Source organism: Bufo bufo, chromosome 5 (genome assembly GCF_905171765.1).
Source record: "Bufo bufo chromosome 5, aBufBuf1.1, whole genome shotgun sequence".
Classification (NCBI taxonomy): domain Eukaryota; kingdom Metazoa; phylum Chordata; class Amphibia; order Anura; family Bufonidae; genus Bufo; species Bufo bufo.
In genome coordinates, this window is record NC_053393.1 from 95,979,628 (window position 1) to 96,000,322 (window position 20,695).

The 20,695-nt window shown below is 42.6% G+C and overlaps 1 protein-coding gene across 1 annotated transcript in view; it reads left to right on the forward strand.

Annotated features, from left to right (window-relative positions):
- The window catches only part of PAG1 (phosphoprotein membrane anchor with glycosphingolipid microdomains 1), a 257,231-nt gene that overhangs the window by 152,328 nt on the left and 84,208 nt on the right, over positions 1-20,695 (forward strand). The window contains exon 3 of the mRNA XM_040433064.1: positions 6,859-6,989. The gene's annotated coding sequence lies outside the window, so the exon portion shown is untranslated. The remainder of the gene's footprint in view (positions 1-6,858; positions 6,990-20,695) is intronic.

Below are 20,695 nucleotides of genomic sequence, written 5' to 3' on the forward strand. Positions count from 1 at the left end.
CGGACAGGGTGGATCATGTGATATATTTTAATAGAGTCGGTCATTACGGACGCGGCGATACCTAATGTGTGGGTTTTGAGTTTTTTTTTCAGTTTTTTATTATAAAATAAGGGGAAAGGGGCGTTTTTTTTACTTTGTTAATTTTATTACTTTATTCATTTTATTAAACCCCTTTTTTTACTTTTTTTTCTTTACTTTATTTATGATGTTCAGTTTTGCGGGTCTGATCCCCTCTGCAATGCATTAGAATACATCTGTATTGTAATGCATTGCCTGTTCGTGTACTACAGTGAGTAGTACACAAACAGGATGTCTAGGAGACCCAGCCTAAGGCTGGATCTCCTCGGCACCTGTAGAAGGCAGTTCTTGATGCCGTGTAAGGCATTGGGCAGCCTCTGCATGACATCGGGCTGTCTTGTGACTCATTGAGTCACCGCCTTAGCAGCGCGGGGACTCGATGCGATCACTCACCCGACACAAACCCCTTCTATGTCGCTGTCAGCGCATAGAAGGGGATACAACAGGGGCCCAGCTACCACGGACTGCCGGGCGCAGGTCCAGTGCCCGCGCGATCACTATGACGTACTATTACGTCAAATTGCGGGAACGCAGTGGGTTCCCATGATGTAGTAGTACGTAATAGGTCGGGAAGGGGTAAAGAGGTTAAACTGTATGACTTGGGTCAAACGTTTTGGATATCCTTCCACAAGCTTCTCACAATAGTTGGTCGGAATTTAGGCCTATTCATCCTGACAAAACTGGTGTAACTGAGCCATGTTTGTTGGTCGCATTGCTCGCACCTGCCTTTTCAGCTTTGCTCATAAATTTTCAATAGGATTGAGATCAGGGCTTTGTGATGGCCACTCCAAAACATTGACTTTGTTATCCTTTAGCCACTTTGTAACCAGTTTGACAGTATGCTTCTGGTCATTGTCCATTTAGAAGACACATTTCCGCCAAAGCTTTAACTTCCTGGCTGATGTCTTGAGATGTTGCTTCAGTATTTCCACATAATTATTTTTTCCTCATGCCATCTATTTTGTGGAGTGCACCAGTGTCACGGATGTAGTAGAGGAGAACACCAAAAGACATTCAAGAAGGAAAGGGAAAGACACTAGACCTCACCGCTAGGGAAGGAAAAGGGTCACCACCTATAAAACCCTGCTCCTGGCCCTAACTCCTATCCGTATGGGCACCTCTCGATGGTAGAGATACCCATACACGGGAACCTAGAAAACCCTGGTGACCCTCAGATGCCCTAAAGATAATGACAGGGCAGAGACTACCCATTCCTTCCGTGGTGAAATAACTAGCGTCTCACTGACGCCTAGTAAACAACCGGGGGGGGGGGGGAATACAAAACACGACAAGCGGAACACTTAGAGGACCTTTCACCGATTATTACACTATGAACTAACTATACAGACGTGTAGAGCGGCGCCCGGGGATCTCACTGCACTTACTATTATCCCCGGGCGCCGCTCCGTTCTCCTGTTATGCCCTCCGGTATCTCCGCTCACTAAGTTATGGTAGGCGGAGATTCCAGTCACTAAGTTATGGTAGGCGGAGTCTACCCTTGTTCTGCTCTAGCGCTGGCCAATCGCAGCGCAGAGCTTAAAGCCTTGGAGGTTATTTTCTCCCAGGCTGTGAGCTCTGCAATGCGATTGGCCAGTGCTACAGAAGAACAAGGGCAGACTCCGCCTACCATAACCTAGGGAACGGAGATACCGGAGGACATAGCAGGAGAACGGAGTGGCGCCCAGGGATAATAGTAAGTGCAGTGAGATCCCCGGGCGCCGCTCTACATGTCTGTATAGTTAGTTCATAGTGTAATAATCGGTGAAAGGTCCTCTTTAACTTCAGAGGATGAAGGATGAACAGGACTTCAACACGAACCACACTCAAGCTCTTCCAAGACCAAATTAAGCTATCCCAAGCAAGGAGTGATGGGAAAAGTCAGACTAAATAGGGCGAGGTAAAGGTCACATGATCCACACCTGAACAGGAGGTGTGGACATACCAGCAACACACAGACAAAGTGAAACCAAAAGAGGCTGTCAGATCACTAATGCGTAGATAATCTTTCAGACCTTCTGAGACCTGTCACAGATGTGACAACTAGTCCCTCCTGCATCAAAACAACCCCACAACATGATGCTACCACCCCCGTGTTTCTCAGTTGGGATGGTGTTCTTAGGCTTCCAAGCTTCTCCCTTTTTCTCACAAACGTAACGATGGTCATTGTGGCCAAAACGTTAAATTTTAGTTTTGTCAGACCACAGGACATGTCTCCAGAAATGTAGGTCTATGTTCCTGTGTGCATTTGCAAACATTAATCTGGGTTTTTTATGTTTCTTTTGGAGTAGTGGCTTCTTCCTGGCAGAGTGGCCTTTCAGCCTGTGGATATTGACACATTGACACAATCTTACCAGCTTCCGCCATCATCTTTAGAAGGCCTTTTGCTTTTGTTCTTGGGTTGATATGCACATGTTGAACTAAAACACGTTCATCTCTGGGACACAGAACCAGTCTCCTTCCTGAGCGGTATGATGGCTGGACATTCCCATCTTGTTTGTACTTGCGTATAATTGTTTGTATGGATGAACGAGGCGTATCTTGAAATTGCATCCAAGGTTGAGCCAGACTGATATCTTGGCTGCTTTCTTTAGACTTTCCCATGATGCTACACAAAGAAGCAGTGTGTTTCAGGTGTGCATTTAACTACATCCACAGGTGTGTCTAATTAACTCAGATGTTGCCAACAAACCTAACAGAAGCTTCCAAACACAAGACATCATCATGTGGGCAGTCCAGAATTGTTTAAAGGCATAGTAATCTTAGTGTATGTAAACTTTTGACATTGCAGAAAGTAATAAAAATGCCTTAAAATATTCTCTCTCTCATTATTCTGGCATTTGGCAAATAATAATAATTATGGTAATCCTAATTGACAAAAAACAGGAAAGGTTTAATTTGATTTCATGTCAGATATTGAGAAAAACATGCATATGTGTTTTATATAGTGTATGTAAACTTCTGGTTTCAACTGTACATTTAAAAAAGTTAGGGATATTTGGCTTTCAGTTGAAATTTATGGAAAACGTAAAAAGTTCCTGCTCCAGTGATATTATATCATAAAAAGTAGGTGATTTAAGTAGAAGCATGCAATGGTGATTTCCTCATCTCAAACAATTTATTGAAACAAAAGCCAACAACAGCAGTGGGTATTCCCCTACAAAAAATGTCAATGTTTCAATAACTTGTCATGTGGCCTTGAGCTTAAATTAGAGCTTGACAATGACGTCTCATGCTATTCACAAGTCGACCTATTGCCTCTTGAGGCATGGCATCCCACTCTTCTTAAAGGGCGGCCCTCAGGTCATTGAGGTTCTGGGGTACAGAGTTACAAGTCTCTACACAGCGACTCAGCTGATCCCATAGATTTTCAATGGGATTCAGTTCTGGAGAAAGTACAGGCCACTCCATTTGAGGTACCCCAGTTTGCAGCAACCGTTCCCTAACATTTCAACCTCGATGATATCTCGATGAGCTTGCACATTGTCATCCATGAAGATGAAATTTAAAGCCTTGCAAAGGCGAGGAACTGTTGATCAATTATTAGGTGTCCTCTTGGTCTCATGATGTCAAAATGTGAACAGCATGATGAGGAGGACTGTTTATATACCAATTCTAATGGAACCAGGAAATTTATTGGGCAATTCATGGATCAAACACCTGTTGTGAATTTTGCCGTTAAGCTCCTTGTTAGGGAACAGCAAGTTCTGCAAAAAGTACTAAAACTCTGAACAGTTGGACATCTGCATTCAAAAGTTTAGAGACTGTCACATTAAGTTCACCTGAAAGAAGGTTAGAGTGCATTTTAGATTAATCCTGAAATTTAACCCACAAGCCAAATATCCCTAACTTTTTGTGAGTAGTGTGTGTATGTATGTGTGTGTGTGTGTGTATGTACAGTTGTGTTCAAAATTATTCAACCCCCAATGCTGTAAAGGGTTTTAGGGAATTTAGTGTACATTTGTAATTGTGTTCAGAATGAAATCTTACAAGGACTTTTTAAAGAACCAAATGCAACTAAAATGACATCAATTGTTTTTGTAATACAGTATTAAATGTTTTTTTTGTGATTTCTTCATGGACACAATTATTCAACCCCTTAAAGACTACCACTCTTAAGAACAGAGGTTCATTCAAGTGTTTTCGATCAGGTATTGAAAACACCTGTGGATGTCAAGGAGCAGCAGTCAAGCATAATAAGCACCAATTAGGCAGATTTAAAAGGACTGTGATACTCAGCTCCTTCTAGACATTTACTGGTGTGTTTACAAACATGATGAAGTCAAGAGAATGGTCCAGGAAGACAAGAGAAGAGGTGATTTCTCTTCACAGGAAGGGCAATGGCTATAAGAAGATTGCAAAGATGTTAAACATACCAAGAGACACCATAGGAAGCATCATTCGCAAATTCAAGGCAAAGGGCACTGTTGAAACGCTACCTGGTCGTGGCAGAAAGAAGATGCTGACTTCGACTGCTGTGCGCTACCTGAAGCCCAAAGTGGAGAAAAGTCCCCGTGTGACTGCTGAGGAACTAAAAAAAGATTTGTCAGATGTGGGTACTGAAGTTTCAGCTCCGACAATAAGGCGCACACTGCGTAATGAAGGCCTCCATGCCAGAACTCCCAGGCGCACCCCCTTGCTGTCTCCAAAGAATAAGAAGAGTCGACTGCAGTATGCCAAAAGTCATGTGGACAAACCACAAAAGTTTTCTGTGGACTTATGAAACAAAATTAGAACTGTTTGGGCCCATGGATCAACGCTATGTTTGGAGGAGGAAGAACAAGGCCTATGAAGAAAAGAACACCTTGCCTACTGTGAAGCATGGCGGGGGGTCAATCATGCTTTGGGGCTGTTTTGCTTCTACAGGTACAGGGAGGCTTCAGCGTGTGCAAGGTACCATGAATTCTCTTCAGTACCAGGAGATATTGGATGAAAATGTGATGCAGTCCGTCACAAACCTGAGGCTTGGGAGACGTTGGACCTTTCAACAGGACAATGATCCCAAGCTTACCTCCAAGTCCACTAGAGCATGGTTGCAGATTAAAGGCTGGAACATTTTGAAGTGGCCATCGCAGTCACCAGACTTAAATCCGATTGAGAACCTCTGGTGGGACTTAAAGAAAGCAGTTGCAGCGCGCAAGCCTAAGAATGTGACTGAACTGGAGGCTTTTGCCCATGAAGAATGGCGAAGATACCCGTAGATCACTGCAAGACACTTGTGTCAAGCTATGCTTCACGTTTAAAAGCTGTTATAACTAGAAAAGGATGTTGTACTAAGTACTAAGATTGAATGTCACTTGGGGGTTGAATAAAACTGATAATGATGTGAGCACAGAAAAGACATTTGTGGTTATTTCATTATAAATGTTATGTTATATTTGTCTGACTTACAAGGGCCTCTTTGATTTAATTGTAAACAAGATGACTGAAATGATCAAAATCAATGTCAAACTGGCCAAAACACTCAATTTCAGTGGGGGTTGAATAATTTTGAACACAACTGTATGTGTGTGTGTGTGTATGTGTATGTGTGTGTGTGTATATATATATATATATATATAATTTATATTTATAGATTTTTTTTTTTTTCCCTAATCCTTTATATTTAGCTATAGTTTCCATAAATGTTTTGATTTATTAAAGAGATTGTCCAGCCCCAAGTTTTTAAACCTCTGTGGGACCTGTCAGGTGCAGCATGCTTACCTGGGTCACGTACTGCTTGGGGTCGTTGCAGTCATTGGCCACAGTTCCTCATGCTACCCCATACATGCTGTATGTTTACCTGTAGCATTGGAAGTCTGGAGAACATAGTGCTGAACCCAAAGAGTCAAAGCCAAGCATCGGGGAGCAGGTATGCTTTACCCGATAGGTACCATGGGTTGGTGGGGGTTTAAAATTGATATGGTACTGGACCACACCTTTAATGTAGTCTACAAATAAAAGTTTGTTCCTGATAATTGCTCAGTGAAAATGTACGCTGATCATCCGGCGTACCTCACCAATAACTATGGTCCCTCTATTACTGACCAATGTGGTACCTCACTAGTAACTGACTCTTCCAATACTGACCCCTGTGGTACCTCACTAGGTGCAAACATCCCCATTTTATGCATCGACCTGTTATGTGGCACGATATCAAATGTTTTTTTAAAACCTAAGATAATAGACATCCAACAACCAACCTTAGTCCAGAGCTTACTTTGACAGGACCGATTCCTCAGAAGTCCATGCTAATATGAAGTTGTATGCTCTTTTTGACTAAGATCTTCCAGAATAGCATCTTTTCGAAAATATTCAGTTTACCTATAATAAATGTTAAACTTTTGACTGTAACAGGAATGGGGGATGAGTCTCTAATCAGTGTTAATAGGGGAGATGTTTGAATGGAGTGGCTGTACGTGTCTGCTCCCGCTCATCTATCTCCATTTAACCTGAGGAACATGGGACCCTCGCTCTTGTGGTCAATCAGACAAAATTGATTTGGTTCTAATTTGCACAATTACATGTGAAAAATTGCCCTTTCAGGTCCTTTAGTTAATATCGAAATCTATTCTAAAGTCTCAGTAAAAGGAACATTTAACAGCTCAGATGCACGTCCTGCGAGTGCCCCCAGTAAATTATAATGTGGTATCATTTTTCCATAACCAAATGGTGTCAGAGACCAGAAAACGCTGAGCGTCATGATGTTCTTCTCCAGGAGGTAGAGCCCTAATCTTGTGATTGTCTTGTATCTTATATGGCTTGAAGCATCAGAACAATTGAGATCTTGTTTTTTCTCTTCAGATCAGTTCAAGGTTTCCAGAAAATAAAGATGTAACTACCAGTCTGTGGATCAGAGGAAGAATTTGTAAAATGAAGATGTGACCTGCCGAACCAGGAATGATATTGGACATACAGTATACCTCATTCTCAAGGTATATTCTATGTCATAAAGTGAACCGGTCACACTGAGCGTACAGTCCGTTCTGTGGGTAGAACCTTATGGAACAGGAGGAGCTGAGCAGATTAATGTATACGGTAGTTGCACGAGAAAATATTCAGTAAATTGTTGATTTCTGCTCTTTCTATGTTTAGGAGTCCATTAGTCGATCCTATTTAGTGGTGATTAGTAGAGATGAGCGAATTTCATATTTTGAAATTCGTTCACACTTCGTTTGGTGGTAAAAGGTGAATTGCAATCTAATAACAAGCACAGGTGCACTTTGTCCTTGTTATTAGATTGTTATACTGTTTATCACATCCACACAATTGCTATCTTGTGTAGGATGTCTCTTGTGGTACCTGTGGTCTGCTGCAGGCATCCTCCACTGTATGCATTTTTGCTGGGGATCGCCATTAGCAACGGGCCACAAGTGCAGGATTTGCTCCCCTGTATATATGTGCATAACTACATATGGGTTTGAGCATTTCCTGCCTGTTGAACACCACGCTATTTCTGTTAAAAGGTGAATTGTGTTATGGATTTTGTTACCACGGACCATAGCGTAATTCTAAGACTGAATGCCTTTAGAGGCATTCTGTTATTCATTCCATCATAATAGAAGTCTATGGGCTGCAAAACAGATCCGTTCCGTTTCCATTATGCAGGGGAGTCCTCTCCTGCATAACGGAAACGGGCTGGATCCGTTTTGCACCCCATAGACTTCTATTAATACGGAATGAATAACGTTAGAATTGCATTATGGTCCGTGGTAACGGAATCCATAACGCAATTCACCTTTTACCACCAAACGAAGTGTGAAAGAATTTCATAAGTGGAAATTCGCTCATCTCTAGTGATTAGCTATCTCTGCATAACTGGATACAAAGATAGCTGTCAGTCACTGAGTATGACCACCTACTGCACTGCACAACATAGAGCAGTTGGAATGAAAAAAGGTAGTTATACTGAATCTTTTCCTATATATACTGTGTGTCTGTGTATATGTATAGAATTATTAGAAACACCTGTTCTATTTCTCATTAATGCAATTATCTAGTTAACCAATCACATGGCAGTTGCTTCAATGCAGTTTGGAGTTCAGGAGATTTTGCACCCAACCGATAAGTGTGCTGCGTCTTCATCTTCCATTTGTATATATATATATATATATATATATATATATACACTCACCTAAAGAATTATTAGGAACACCATACTAATACGGTGTTGGACCCCCTTTTGCCTTCAGAACTGCCTTAATTCTACGTGGCATTGATTCAACAAGGTGCTGATAGCATTCTTTAGAAATGTTGGCCCACATTGATAGGATAGCATCTTGCAGTTGATGGAGAATTGAGGGATGCACATCCAGGGCACGAAGCTCCCGTTCCACCACATCCCAAAGATGCTCTATTGGGTTGAGATCTGGTGACTGTGGGGGCCATTTTAGTACAGTGAACTCATTGTCATGTTCAAGAAACCAATTTGAAATGATTCGAGCTTTGTGACATGGTGCATTATCCTGCTGGAAGTAGCCATCAGAGGATGGATACATGTTCTCATTCTGTTTACGCCAAATTCGGACTCTACAATTTGAATGTCTCAACAGAAATCGAGACTCAGCAGACCAGGCAACATTTTACCAGTCTTCAACAGTCCAATTTTGGTGAGCTTGTGCAAATTGTAGCCTCTTTTTCCTATTTGTAGTGGAGATGAGTGGTACCCGGTGGGGTCTTCTGCTGTTGTAGCCCATCCGCGTCAAGGTTGTGCGTGTTGTGGCTTCACAAATGCTTTGCTGCATACCTCGGTTGTAACGAGTGGTTATTCCAGTCAACGTTGCTCTTCTATCAGCTTGAATCAGTCGGCCCATTCTCCTCTGACCTCTAGCATCCACAAGGCATTTTTGCCCACAGGACTGCCGCATACTGGATGTTTTTCCCTTTTCACACCATTCTTTGTAAACCCTAGAAATGGTTGTGTGTGAAAATCCCAGTAACTGAGCAGATTGTGAAATACTCAGACCGGCCCGTCTGGCACCAACAACCATGCCACGCTCAAAATTGCTTAAATCACCTTTCTTTCCCATTCTGACATTCAGTTTGGAGTTCAGGAGATTGTCTTGACCAGGAGCACACCCCTAAATGCATTGAAGCAACTGCCATGTGATTGGTTGACTAGATAATTGCATTAATGAGAAATAGAACAGGTGTTCCTAATAATTCTTTAGGTGAGTGTGTGTGTGTGTGTATATATGTGTATATATGTGTGTGTGTATATATATATATATATATATATATATATATATATATATATAATCTCAGTACAGACCAAAAGTTTGGACACATCTTCTCATTCAAAGAGTTTTTTCTTTATTTTCATGACTATGAAAATTGTAGATTCACACTGAAGGCATCAAAACTATGAATTAACACATGTGGAATTATATACATAACAAACAAGTGTGAAACAACTGAAAATATGTCATATTCTAGGTTCTTCAAAGTAGCCACCTTTTGCTTTGATTACTGCTTTGCACACTCTTGGCATTCTCTTGATGAGCTTCAAGAGGTAGTCCCCTCAAAATGGTTTTCACTTCACAGGTGTGCCCTGTCAGGTTTAATAAGTGGGATTTCTTGCCTTATAAATGGGGTTGGGACCATCAGTTGCGTTGAGGAGAAGTCAGGTGGATACACAGCTGATAGTCCTACTGATTAGACTGTTAGCTGCTTTTTCTTGCCATAATACCAATTCTAAGTAAAGAAAAACGAGTGGCCATCATTACTTTAAGAAATGAAGGTCAGTCAGTCAGCCGAAAAATTGGGAAAACTTTGAAAGTAAGGGCTATTTGACCATGAAGGAGAGTGATGGGGTGCTGCGCCAGATGACCTGGCCTCCACAGTCACCGGACCTGAACCCAATCGAGAGTGAAGGCAAAAGGGCCAACAAGTGCTAAGCATCTCTGGGAACTCCTTCAAGACTGTTGGAAGACCATTTCAGGGGACTACCTCTTGAAGCTTATCAAGAGAATGCCAAGAGTGTGCAAAGCAGTAATCAAAGCAAAAGGTGGCTACTTTGAAGAACCTAGAATATGACATATTTTCAGTTGTTTCACACTTGTTTGTTATGTATATAATTCCACATGTGTTAATTCATAGTTTTGATGCCTTCATAGTCATGAAAATAAAGAAAACTCTTTGAATGAGAACGTGTGTCCAAACTTTTGGTCTGTACTGTATATACAATTATGTAAATTCATATATTGTCAATTCAAAACCTGGCATCCCAACTCCAGTAAAGTTAAAGTGGGTGCCAGCGTAAATACACGTGATCTTGGGTTAACCAATAGAGTAGAGGAAATTCCACGGCACGCCTAAGAATATAGTGAAAAAAGTGTCTTTTATTCACGAATCACAACGACTTGAGAAGGGTCCCAGACACTGTATCTTTCACTCCATAATATGCACTTTTTCCCCCAAGAAAGTGGGGGTCTGATCTGAGGTCTGATGAAAATGAGGGTTTGAACAGATTTTTTCTTGATGAAAAATATTTATTTTCCTCTAAATCCTAGGTGCGCCTTATGGTCCAGTGCATCTTATGGAGCGAAAAGTACAATTTCTATCTATCTGTCTATCATGCTGCCACTGAAATACGGTATATGTGTGAAGTATATAAACAACTCGGGTCCACTGCTATGTGATGGCAAGAAAAACACACTCTGCTATATACATGCATCAGATCACCACTTCTGTATGGGCAGGGGCAAATTTGGCATTTCTGGTCCCCAAGAAAAGTTTTCTCTGCTGTGCCCCACGACCATGAAGCTCTGCCCTTTCAGCTCGCTAAGCCCCACTTTCAGCATAGCAGTGCAGCATGGGCACTTCTGCTACTGCTCTGCAACTGAGAGATGTCCTCATACCCCTATGTGTAGCTGAGACACATCTTCTCTGCACAGGCGGTTTGCCCTTCCCTTCAGTCATGTTTTCAAATGACCACTAGGGGCCCCTAATCTCTTGCATAGTTTGTGTAGTGGTAAAGTCTGCTCATGTATGGGGATAAATGGGATAATCGTTACTACTGCTAATCATCCCCATGCAGATTCACTATTTGTCGGCAGCACATCCCTGGTTTCATAGGAAGATGTACTGCCAACAGTGATTTTTTTGTGCGACATAAACTATCTGATCACCTGAAAAACTAATAGTTCTTTATTTGACATGTCATCCGTAGCAAATTTAAATGGGACGTTTATCAGGAAGGAAACAATCGCATGAACATTCATTTCTTAATAATTGGGCTAGTATTCTGCCTTCGTGAATGGCTATCTAATAACCATTTCTTCTCAAACCCCCTGCCCCCCTCCCCCATACATGTGCACACCACTAAGCTTGGCTGGGCATGCATGTATTCTTAACTGCCAGATACCCCTGCCGGCAGACAATCTACTGCAGGAACAATTAATCTGTCATTTTGAAATGCACATGCCTAATCCGTGTTTCCCCCTAAACCTGCCATCTGGAAGGAGTTGTGACACCCCCATACACATTAGATCTGGGGTCAGCAACCTTCAGCCCTCCATAGAAGTGAATGGAGCATTGTGGGAATTGTAGTTTCAGAACAGCTGAAGTGCCGGAGGTTGCAGACCCCGCGTTAGATGGTTTCCCTTGTATGTGCACCTCTAGTGCGGCAACATGTGACTGGTATGGGGTAAGCTCCATTCCTTGTGTAAATGATAAAGAAATACTATTCTTCTAGTACTCGAGGCATCTGATTGCCATACGATGCCTGAGAGCGTCCCTAGAGAAAAATCTACAATATTTAAGTGGTTGAAATAGAGATTCTTTAGGATTTATGTATGCAGCAAAGGCAATGTACTAAGGCTGATGCAGATATTCAATACTATGAGCCGCCATCTGGTTACACGCTTGTGTATACCGTACATGGTGTATTGGTGCCTAATCTTCAATACAAAGAGTACTGTAGGAAATATGCTAGATCTTAGCTGCACAAAATGTAATTTCCTGAAAGCAAAGAGATACCAAAGAACTTGCACTTTATTAACCCCCCGAACAGTCACATTAAAATTTGAAAGAATATCACTTTTTTATTGTAGTTTTTGTTTTTATGTCTGAAGTGCATTTTTAACTCCTTTGTGACATAACTAATTGTAGCTTTAAAGGGAGTTGTCTCACTTCAGCAAATGGCATTTATCATGTAGAGAAAGTTAATACAAGGAACGTATTAATATAATGTTATTGCCCATATTGCCTCCTACGCTGGCTGGATTCATTTTTCCATCACATTATTCACTGCTAGTATCTAGATGTTATGCCCACCCTGCAATCCAGCAGTGGTGGCCATGCTTGTACACTGCAGGAAAAGGCCCAGGCCTCCCTGATGGCTGGGACTGTGGGAGCACTCATAGGTGCGCATATGCAGCAGCTCCCATCACAGCCACCTAATGTAACCATGGAAACGAGCAGTGTATAATGTGATGGAAAAAAGAATCCAGCCAGCAAAGGAGGCAATATGGACAATCACAATACATTAGTAAGTGCCTTGTATTAACTTAGCTGAAGTGAGACAACCCCTTTAACCACCTGCCGTCCGCCCATAGGATATAAACGTCCTATGGGTGGACCTCTATTTCTGAAAGCACGTTTTAAAACGTCTTTTCAGAAACAGCAGCTGCACGCTAATCGTGCAGCTGCTGATCGGGTTGCCCGCTGTCAGTGACAGCAGGGCAACCCAGAGAGAAGGCAGGGACAGTGCCCAGGTGTCCCTGCCTTCCGGATCGCTGCAGACACAGCGCTCACCGAGCGCTGTGTATGCAGAGCAGGAAGCGCTATGCGCTTCCTTTTCCGGCCCGGCGGTCATGTGACCGCCGGGACCGGAGAGTGCAGGAGCTGTGTGAGGTCTTTCACAGACCTCGATCTGCCCTGCACTGAGGCTGTACAGCGCTGGATTGCTGCTGTACAGCCTCTCTAGGGGTGCATTTCTTCTGTAACTGGGGCTACTATGTCAGCCCCAGTTACAGGAGAAATCAACAGTGAAAAAAAAAAGAAAAAGTGAAGCAAATGTCCCCCAGAGGTCTTGTATGACCTTATGGGGGACGAAAAGTGTAAAATAAAATTAAAAAAAATAAAGGGTTGAAAAAAAAAAAAAAAAAAAAAAAGTTTCACATGTAAAAAAAAAAAAAAGTTCCCAAGTAAGGAATAAAAAAAAAAATCGAAAAAATTAAATAAAATAGACATATTTGGTATTGCCGCGTCCGTAAAAACCAGCTCTATAAAAATTTCACATGAGCTAACCCCTCAGATGAACACCGTAAAAAAAATTTCAAAAAAACTGTGTCAAAACAAGCAATTTTTGTCACCTTGCATCACAAAAGGTGCAACACCAAGTGATCAAAAACGCGTATGTCCCACAAAATGGTACCAATAAAACCGTCACCTCATCCCGCAAAAAATGAGCCCCTACATAAAAAAATCTCTCAAAAAATAAAAAAAACTATAGCTCTCAGAACATGGAGACACTAAAACATCATTTTTTGGTTTCAAAAATGCTATTATTGTGTAAAGCTTTAATAAATGAGAAAAAGTATACATATTGGGTATCGCCGCGTCCGTAACAATCTGCTCTATAAAAATGTCACTTGACTGAACCCCTCAGGTGAACGCTGTAAAAATAAATAAATAGAAACTGTGCTAAAACAACCAATTTTTTGGTCACCTTGCCCCATAAAGTGTTAATGAATGATCAAAAAATCATATGTACCCAAAAATAGTACTAATAAAACTGGCACCTTATCCCCTAGTTTCCAAAATGGGGTCACTTCTTGGGAGTTTCTACTGTAAGGGTGCATCAGGGGGCTTCAAATGGGACATGGCATCTAAAAACCATGTGGAGTTCCTTTTCTTCTGCGCCCTGCCGTGTGCCCATACAGCAGTTTATGACCACATGTGGGGTGTTTCTGTAAACCGCAGAATCTGGGTAATAAATATTGAGTTTTGTTTGGCTGTTAACCATCGATGTGTTAAAGAAAAAATTGGATTAAAATGGAAAATCTGCCAAAAAAGTGAAATTTAAAAATTTGATCTCCATTTTCCTTTAATTCTTGTGGAACGCATAAAGGGTTAACAAAGTTTGTAAAATCGGTTTTGAATACCTTGAGGGGTGTAGTTTCTACAATGGGGTCATTTATGGGGGTATCCACTATGTAGGCCCCACAAAGTGACTTCAGACCTGAACTGGTCCTTATAAAGTGGGTTTTGGCAATTTTCTTAAAAATTTTAAGAATTGCTTCTAAACTTCTAAGCCTTCTAACGTCCTAAAAAAATAAAATGACATTTCCAAAATGATGCCAACATAAAGTAGACATATGGGGAATGTTAGAAATACGGAACTGAGGATGCCTTGTTGTATTTAGATTAATATATAACTTTTATTTAGGTCATATAAAATAAATGAGACAGTATGGTGTATAAATCTACACTATTAGAAGATAGGGGGCGCTATGGGTCTATATCAGCAAATTGAGGCCAGTCTGCCTGTTATAGTAGAGGAGGGTGGTACCCTGGGGAGGAGCCTATTAGTCCGGACCCTAACTCACCCTGTATACTCACCCTACTTGGCCTGGTCTAATAGGTGTCAAAACCTCAGTGGCTGTAGTCGGGGCACTCGTCCTGACAAGGACGACCCCCAGCCTCAGGAACCTCGGGCCTGTGCTGTAAACCCTATTCTCTTACCTCCCTAGAAGTTGTTGATGGTACCTTTATCCTACGCGTTTCACCGGGTGTAGACTCGGCTCGTCAGGGATATTGGTGAACAGAGCACCGGATGCAGTGGCTGTGCGTCTGTAGTCTTCTTCTGGCAGTGGCAATCATTGATACTCCCGCGTCTCCTTTTGAACGCGTAGCTCCTCCCACATGGTGCGTCACTCATCACGTGTCTCTTCAGACGGAGACACCATGCCGAGATACCGCCCCAAGCTGAGTACGGGCTCGCTGTGCTCCGTCACTACCCGGAAGTGACATGTGTTGTGGGAGTGGTTAGTTGCTATGGGGATCTAACTCCGCGTCCCCGGCTAACTTTCAGTGCAGCAAGTTTCTATTGATGATCGCTGTTAAGCGATCCTAGTGCCTTCTGGGTCAGAGGACAGCTGATGGGTAGTTGTAAATGTGTCAGTTAGTGGACCGGAGACGACGCTCAATCACCCCGTCCTGTTCCGGACCGCAGTGATAGCGTGCAGGTCCAGTCCACTTCTAAGTAATAGCAGCAGTATTATTGCACTAAGATGCAGCTTTTGGTGAGATAATAGCAAGTATATATATATAGTAGTGTTTACATGTGTATATCGCACACATATACCTGTACATGACCAGCGTCTGTTGCCTATACGTACAGAAGAATTTGCACCATAGACCAGTGTGTATCACACAGGTACCCCCGTGCATAGCCAGTATGTATCACACAGGTACCCCTGTGCATGGCCAAAATCAGTTGACCTATACGTTTATGCAGCTGACAGTGATCATGACAATAAGTTAGTCCACATGGTATATTGCAAAGGGTAAGTGTACCCTAGTATACTTGGCACTACTCCATTTACTATTTATGATATATAGGTTATTCCTAGATAGATGGTAATAGTCCACTCAGTGCAGTCCCCAAGTTCAGATTGGAACACTTGGTGCAGATAGATGTTACCAGTGTCCCACAGTGTCCCTTAGGTACAAATGTCCCATAGGCACACTAGGGGGCAGCGCCGTGGACAGCACAAGTATGGAGGGATAGTCTGGTCAGTATCATTTCACTACTAGATGGCCATGTATTTTAATCTACCGATATTGTTTTCACAGGAACGGTTTATACGAAAGGTATTCATTGAGACCATTAGGTGTCACTGATTTTAATCTGAAGATCCATCTGGTTTCTGCCTTGAGGATCATTTTGTCCCAATCTCCACCTCTACTGGGCCTGGTGATGTGCTGGATACCTATGAATTTAAGGTAAGTGGTATCCCCATTGTGATATTGGTTCATATGGCGGGCCACTGATGTATCTTTCTTATTTTGGACATCATTGATGTGGTCTCTGATTCTACGCCTAAACTCCCTCTTTGTTTTCCCTACATAGTCAAGGGGGCATGAGCATTGTGCCAGATAAACTACACCCATAGTGAGGCAGTTTATGTAATCACGTATTGCGTACTCTATGTGTGTAGCCGAACTTGTGAAGTTCATGGTTTTGGATATTTGACTACAGGCTGTGCACCTTCCACATTTGAAGGTGCCTAGCGGCCTCCTTGACAGCCAGTTTCCGGGGTTCTGAGGGGGCTGGTAGTGGCTGTTGACCAGTCTATCCTTCAAACTTCTACCTTTTCTATAAGTTATTAGGGGGTAGGGACCTATAATATCTTCCAGATCTGGGTCTGTTTTTAGTATGTCCCAGTGTCTGGATAGCACCTGTCTCACCTGCTGATGTGCATCATCAAAGGTACCAACGATGCGAGCAGAGTTCTGCTCCTTCGTTGGTCCCCCCTTCTTCTTGTTGGGTATGAGCAGTGTGTCTCTGTTTGCCGAACATGCTCCCTCGAAGGCCACACGTAGCACTCCGTCTGGGTAGCCTCTTTCCCTAAACCTGTATCTCAGATCCCTTGCTTCACTCTTGAATTTTTTCATAGTGGAGCAATTACGTCGGAGTCTGAGATACTGGCCCTTGGGTATGCCCCTCCGTAGAGCATAGGGGTGGGCACTTTCCCAGCGGAGCATGCTATTTGTGGCCGTCTTTTTACGGTAAATGGATGTAGTTATTTTATTCCCTAAGCCTCTTTCTATCAATACATCTAAGAAAGGTAGGGAGTCATGGTTAACTTCAGAGGTGAACCTGAGGCCTAGGTCGTTGTTATTGATAACATCCATAAATTCTGCAAAGGACTCCTCTGATCCCCTCCATAGTACAAAGATGTCGTCTATGAACCTTAGCCAGACAGATATCTTTTCTTGCCACTTATCCATCCTCTCCGACCCAATATAGTTGGATTCCCACCAGCCCAGGAGCAGATTTGCATACGACGGCGCACATGAGCTGCCCATCGCGGTACCCCTGAGCTGGTGGTAATACTGGTCGTTGAAGATGAAGTAGTTTCTAGTCAGGCTAAAGTTCAGTAGATCTAGTAGGAAATTGTTATGCATGGAGCATCTATTGTCCCTCATTGACAGATAACTTGCAACTGCTTTGAGACCCAGATGGTGTTGGATGGAGCTATATAGGGCCTCTACATCTATGGATGCGAACATAGTTTGGTCATCTATACACACACCACTGAGTCTCAATAGCAAGTCAGAGGTATCCCGTATGTAGGATGGCAGCGATTCCACAAATGGTCTAATAATTTTATCGATATAGATACCTATATTTTGTCCCAAACTGCCTAGCCCTGATACAATGGGGCGCCCTTTTAGAGGCATAGTCCCTTTGTGAATCTTCGGTGTGGTATAGAACGTGGCCGTAATTGGATATTTAGGGAGAAGGAAGTCCTTTTCTGTCTCGTTTATTAGTTTATCCCTGAGACCTTTCGTCAGGATTTTTTCTAGTTCAGCAAGAAAAATAGGGCCAGGGTCCTGTGCTAGGACTTCATAAGTTTCCTTGTCTTTAAGGATGTCCAGGCACATCTTTTTGTAGATGTCCTGGTCCATTACCACTAGGTTCCCCCCTTTGTCCGAAGGTTTGATTATAAGATTACGGTCCTTTTCTAGATTTTTAAGGGCTAGGTGCTCGTCCCTATTCAGATTCAATGTGCTCCTGGTGGTATTAATTAGTTCCAGATCCCTGGTCACTAGTTTGTGAAAAATGGAGACACTTGAATCTGGTAGAGGAGGCGGCATCTGTGTACTTTTCAGTTTTAGTTCGGTAAAGGGGCCCTCACCTCTGTCTCTCTCGCCTTCCTCCATCAGATTAACAAGAGTGCGTGTGGCTTCTAGTTCCCTAGGATTCATATTTAGTTCTCCATAATTCTTGCGATCTTGAAGGCGAAAGTGTTTATGCCAGAGTAATCTGCGCGTAAATAGGGCTACATCCTTACTCCATTCAAAGGTGTCGTGTTTAACTGTGGGGACAAAGGACAGTCCTTTGCTAAGGAGGGATATATCACTAGAGGATAAATTGTAAGAAGAGAGGTTAATGATTTGCATTTTATTGGTCGGTTTGTTTAGTCCTGGGTCCCCCTCTATACCTTGTTCCTTAACTGGTAAGGCATTGGTGTGGGGGCCTGGGCCAAAAAAACAGAGGATGAGGCTGATGATGAGGGGATAGGTGTTGGTCCTTGAGTGGTACATGTTGGGTAGCCCTCTCCGTAGGTGTATCTATTAGCTACTCTTGGTCGCCCTCTACCTTTACCCCTATTTTTTCCCCTGCCACCTCTTGATCTGCCCTGTTCAAAGTCTGACCCTTCTGCTTCTGAGGAAGAGATTTCACTTTGTATCTCTTTTTGTTGTGTTTTGTTCAGGAAGAGGTAAGCTCTATTTTCTTTAAATTCAGTGGAGTCCCTCACGTATTGCTGATGTTTGCGTTCCCTAAATGTGTAATGGAACCTATCGATGGTATTCTGTAGGTATTCTTCTTTAGTTGAGAATTGTGCCTCGTCTTTAAACTTCAGCGCCTGTTCCCTAAGAATATCCACTTTTTTCTGTTTGGATTCTAGGTTCAATTTTTCTTCTTCAAGGAGCAGACGCATAAATCTATGTGAGCTCGCTGTAGCCTCCTCCTCCCACTTTTTAATGAGACCTGTGTTCCTTAGTCTGTCTGCAGGGGCCAGGTTTATCCTCAGACCTTTGGGCACTATATTTTCCTTAAGGTAATGGTCCAGGGACTGTATTTCCCACCAGGACACAATTAGATCTTTGTATGCTGCTGTTAAATCTTTAAATACATTTTTAATGCTGTTGGATGATGTAGTTTGTATATAGTCTGATCCTGAGAAGACGTTTTTTGCCTCTGTGGCCCAGGCTTCTAGATTTGGTCTTGCTGACAGAAAACCTGCCATTAGCGTTTAAATTGATAAGTCAAGAATGTATATTAGGGATCTACAGTAGGTGGACCTCCTATTTGTATTCTCAGTGGTCTCAATAATAGAAATACGGAACTGAGGATGCCTTGTTGTATTTAGATTAATATATAACTTTTATTTAGGTCATATAAAATAAATGAGACAGTATGGTGTATAAATCTACACTATTAGAAGATAGGGGGCGCTATGGGTCTATATCAGCAAATTGAGGCCAGTCTGCCTGTTATAGTAGAGGAGGGTGGTACCCTGGGGAGGAGCCTATTAGTCCGGACCCTAACTCACCCTGTATACTCACCCTACTTGGCCTGGTCTAATAGGTGTCAAAACCTCAGTGGCTGTAGTCGGGGCACTCGTCCTGACAAGGACGACCCCCAGCCTCAGGAACCTCGGGCCTGTGCTGTAAACCCTATTCTCTTACCTCCCTAGAAGTTGTTGATGGTACCTTTATCCTACGCGTTTCACCGGGTGTAGACTCGGCTCGTCAGGGATATTGGTGAACAGAGCACCGGATGCAGTGGCTGTGCGTCTGTAGTCTTCTTCTGGCAGAATGTTAAGTAATAAATATTTTATGAGGTATCACTTTCTGTTTTAAAAGCAGAGAAATTGAAATTTAGAAAATTGCGAATTTTTCACATTTTTGGGTAAATTTGGGATTTTTTCATAAATAAAGGTGAAATATTTTGACTCAAATTTATGACTCATGAAGTACAATGTGTCACGAGAAAACAATCTCTGAATGACTTGGATAAATAAAGGCGTTCCAAAGTTATTACCACATAAGGTGAGATATGTCCGTTTTGCAAAATTAGGCCTGGTCAGGAAGGGGGCAAATGGCCCAGATGGCAAGTGGTTAAGGACCAGTTACATTTTCCCCTCTGTGTTCCAGTGGTCATAAAGTTTTTTCTTTTTTTTTTTTTTCTTTTTTTTATTGTTTCTTCAATTTAGCTATATGAGACCTTGAGTTTTGCAGGAATAGTTGTAGGATTTTTAAGAACCATTTTGGGGTACATAGAGTGTATTAAGTAACCTTTATTATTTTATTTGTGGGGGGGGGGGAGACTTAAAAGAAACTGTAATTTTAACTTTATTCTGTGAGTCACTGCAATTATGATGTTGCCAAATTTTATGTATTTATATATTTTTTTCTCCTATACTTAACCACTTCCAGACCGGTGTTCTGCCAGATCTCTATGCCTTGCGAAAAGTCTATACCGGAAGTGACGCGGCCGCACCGGAATCAGCTGGAGGAGGGTGTGTGCGCCGCTGTGCAAGCGCACATCCACTGGCTTACCAAAGAATCATTGCAGCGCCGCGATAGAAGTACTTCCTGCACCACTCGTGCGCACTTGGGGGTATAGAGATTTTGCTGCACAAAATGTTGCATCAGATCCCCCTACCCCTGAGTGCGCAGGCGACTGGTGACCTCGGTATCCAGCACTGAGCTCTGGGGTAAGGATGAACTGCAACTGATGATTTGTGGGCGCCTGCGCACTAAGGGGTAGGGAGATCTCATGCAACATTTTGCGCTGCAAAATCTCTATACCCCTATTTTCGCCCTCGCGGCACTGGAATGATTCTCTGCTAAGCCAGTGGATGTGCGCTTGCGCAGCGCACACCCTCCTCCAGCTGAT